Source organism: Daucus carota, chromosome 6 (assembly GCF_001625215.2).
Source record: "Daucus carota subsp. sativus chromosome 6, DH1 v3.0, whole genome shotgun sequence".
Taxonomy (NCBI): domain Eukaryota; kingdom Viridiplantae; phylum Streptophyta; class Magnoliopsida; order Apiales; family Apiaceae; genus Daucus; species Daucus carota.
This window is the reverse complement of record NC_030386.2, coordinates 2,465,966-2,470,214: the sequence shown is the minus strand read 5'-3', so window position 1 is coordinate 2,470,214 and position 4,249 is coordinate 2,465,966.

The window sequence follows — 4,249 nt, the reverse complement described above, 5'->3', positions numbered from 1 at the left end:
GGAGACATAATCACAAATCCTCCTCCCTTTGTCATTAGCAAGCACAATACACATATTTTGCATTAAAATATGATACTTTTAGCAGATTGATTATTTTATATATAGAATATTTATTATTTATATTTATTAAGTAAAAATATGATATAGAATTAATGAGTGTTTTAAATTTATTTAAATAAAGATATAAATATTTTTAAATGATATAAATTATATTTGAAAATTATAATGTAAAATTTATTAGTTCTAAAAACTATCATATAAAAGGACACATCAAAAACAATTATGGGATTCCTTGAAGAGAAAATATCAAGGGAATAAAAGAGTTCAGCGTGCCCAACTCCAAACACTCCGTGGAGTTTTTGAGATTCTGGAGATGAAAATTGGTAAATCAGTAAATGCTGGAGAAGATATGTTAGATGTGAATATTATTGAGAAATCTTACGCACTTTGACGGAGAATTTCAATTATATTGTTTGCTCCATAGAAGAGTCAAAGGATATAGATCACTGGATGAATTGTAGAGCTCATTGCTTGTACATGAGCAGAATATAGAAAGGTTAATAGTGAAGAACAGACCCTTAAAGCTACAAGTGGTGAAATAATCGGGGGAAGAGGACGTGGATATACTAGAGGCAGAGAGGAAGAGGACGCCGAGAAAGACAACCTTTCACTAAGGCCAACATCGAGTGCTCAAGTGTCACAAGTTTGGTCCCTTTCAGTATGAGTGCCCTAACTCAGATAAATTAAAATGTCAACTTTGCAGAGTTTGATTAAGAGATGGTACTCATGGCTCATGTTGAGATGGATGATTACATAAAAGAATGGATGTGGTTTTTGGACTACGGATGTAGAACGAGGAACCTTTCATTTGGATGTAATATTATTCATAAAAGATGTGTGAAACTCGATGTATAATAATTTTACGAATTTCGTCTAAAGATAGAGTGATATTTTTTATATAATTTTTTAAATTAACTCATTTGAGCCAGTTTTGTAATCAGTGACCCACTTGATGCATTTGAACATAAGTGACCTATTTGATAATTAATCCATTGTGTAAATATGATTGGGATGAAAGTTGTAACAAAAAATATAATGATAGTGTTAAGATGAATGTAACGTAATGGATAAAATAGTAATTTTAAAATTAAGTGTTCAACAACGAGTAAAATGGAAATTTCCAATTAAAAGTAAAACTAATATAAAAAGATAAGACGAGTGTTAGGCATCAATTAATCCCTAATTGAAAAACTAAACTAATCATTCGAAAAAAGGAGGTCGCTGGTGCTAGTCATAGTCTTACAAAGTCCTTCAATCTCGAAATCGTTGTTCCTTCATGGTAAGTACTCGATTCGCACTTCTTCACTTCAGGGGATCTAGATTTGTATATTTTATTATATGTGGATGGTATCTGGTGTTGTATAAGTGCTTGATTCTCAATTCTCAGTATTGGATCTAGATTTGTATACTTTAGTTATATATAGATCGCACCTGTTTTGGTATAGTTATGAGATATTGTAGCCGATCAATTTGATTTACGGTGCCAAAAAGCTTGAGAAGCTTGAGTTAGCAACTCTTATAGTAACAAGGATGATGAATTTATTTATTTGCCATTTATTTCAGCTTATGAAATTTATACATTAAATTATATATCAATTTATCCAATTTTAGTATATACTCACACAATCATATCTCACATATAATAGAAACCTTTAAATTAATAATTTGTAAAGAGATTGTCTCTTTAAATTGATAAAAACATTCTAGGCATAAGTCAAGATATATATTGACATTAAGCAATCCATGAATCTGAAATTTAAATTTTTAAAGTAAATTATAGTGTTTAATCTTGGCTCAACCCTTATATAAAGCGATCTTTATAATTATATACATATCTTTTTTTTTGAAAGAATTATATACATATCTTATACACTTTATGGATATGAATTGTTATGGAATATTAAAAAAATGAAGGTGAAATTCGTGTTTTTGACCGCTCTTGTTTGACGAAATTCTACAGTCTTTATGAGATGCCTAGTACCTTTAACTTGAATAAAAATGACCAATTCAAAAACATAGTTCAAGTTGTGCGGGGAAGATACCTATATAGTAGTTTCTCAAGTCTTTGAAATAATAGAATAAAAATAGGTATTTCAGATAAAATAGAGTTAATCCTTCATCTTTATTTTAAGTAGTCGATGCTTATGCATGAGTCTTGATAGTCATCTCTGAATATTTAGAATTTATATAGAACTCTACGGTTTTGAATTATTCTAATAGCTTCTTGATTGGGCTAGAAGTTACAAATATGGGCTTTGATAGAGGCCCGTGCCTTTATGTTTGACAACCCACTTATCTTAAGAGTCAGATGTACATTGGGCTTTTATTAAGCTTGATTGATTAATTATAAAAATAATAAATAAATTATAAAGCTAGCTCTTAATAAGTGGGTTTCTTCTCTTTTGGGCCTTTATTGTTCATAATATTTTAGTGTCATATTTTAACCCTTATCTTTTATTGTTAGGTCCTATAAACTCACTATATTAACTTATATAGTGAACACAATCAATAACACAATATGACAATATAAGAGATTGAAAGCAGTAAACTCTTATTCACAAAGCTTGAATGGTTACAAAAACTCTCTCAGTGATTTATATATTATCACTGAGAGCTGCTAGGGTTCTGTAAAATATACTCGATAACTCAACTCATATAGAGTAACCCTAATCTGTGTTTATATAGACACAGTTACAAAATCAATCTCTGATTTGATATCCTATAAATCAGCTATGTATTCTATCAATCAAAGATTGCTACTGTTTTCTGTTTAGTTTCCATAGTCAACAAATCACTCCTCCGCTTCTATCCTTCCTTGAAGTATATCCGCTTCTGAGCTCTTTCCACGTGTAAACTCTGACGAGCCTTGACTATGTAAACTCTGATCAGACTTTATCAAACTCTGGTCAGACTTTATTAAACTCTGATTAGCTTCCAGCTTAAACTCTGATCACTCCTATTCTAAAACAAACTTTAAGAACATTAGTAATCATCAATTATATCTAACAATCTCCCCCAACTTGTGCATAAATATTTTATGTGCAAGTTAACAGATAATTGATGATGTCAAAACGAATAAGTCAAATGCAACAGAGTTTAGCTATATAACAGAAAACTTTTAAAACTTACAGATACTTTACTCCTTAGCTTCATAGACACCATTGGCTGTCTTTAAGTATTCTCTGAGGAGTTCTCTTTCAGCTTCTGTAAGTGCTGTGATCATCTGTCTCTTGATCTCTCTTAGCTCTGGATCTGAAACTCCAGTTTGATAGATTGCAGCTCTGAGATCATAGATCTTGTTTCTTCTCATGTCTTTATCCAGCCTGATGTAATAACCTTTGTCAGACTCTTCATTGAAACTAAGAGTACTGATTCCAGCTATTGTTTCTATTTTTGCTGAATTCTTCTTCATCTCAACTAGCTGTCCTTGATGATTGAAGTACTTAGGAATAAAAGGTCCAGCATTCTTGTTTCCTGTTATACCCATCTTCCTTCTGATTTGATCTTTGAGCAGATTTGAGATGTGTTGACATGACTTGTTCTTCACTTGAAATATGTGTGAAACATATCTCAATTCCTCCCAGTGTTTAGCATAGAGATCAGCTTCAATAACCCTAAACACTGTTCCATCAGACATGAAGTAGATAAGAATGTTATCACCTCTGTCATTCTTCACCAGTTGGACTGAATCCAGTTTGTCCATTCTTTCTTGCAATGCTCCAGTCTTGGGTGCACAGAGAGATGAGGGGTCTGTTGACATTGATCCTATACTCTGATCAAATTTTTCATATTTAGATCCTAGTCCTCCTTTATCTCTTCCTGCTTTTCGATGAGAGATTGGTTGAATTGAGCCCTTGTCAAAATTTATCTCAGTCATCAGACTTGGCTTTGCAAATCCTGGCAATGGAGTTGTTGTTGGTTTGAACACAGCTTGAGCCTTGTCAGAGGTTGTGTCTTTCTTTGTTTCCTTATTAACTTGAGTTGTGTCAGAGGTTAATTTGTCTTGTTGTGATTCTGCAATATGAGCTTTGTCAGAGATTGCAGCTTCTGATTTCTTTTCTTTTACAACTTGATCTTTGTCAGAGGTTGTAGGCTTCTTCTTAACCCAGCCTTTCTCAAGGTTATCATCTACTATGCTTTTGCCTTTGCTTGTATATTCATCTTCAGAGTATACCTTTTTGATTGGTAA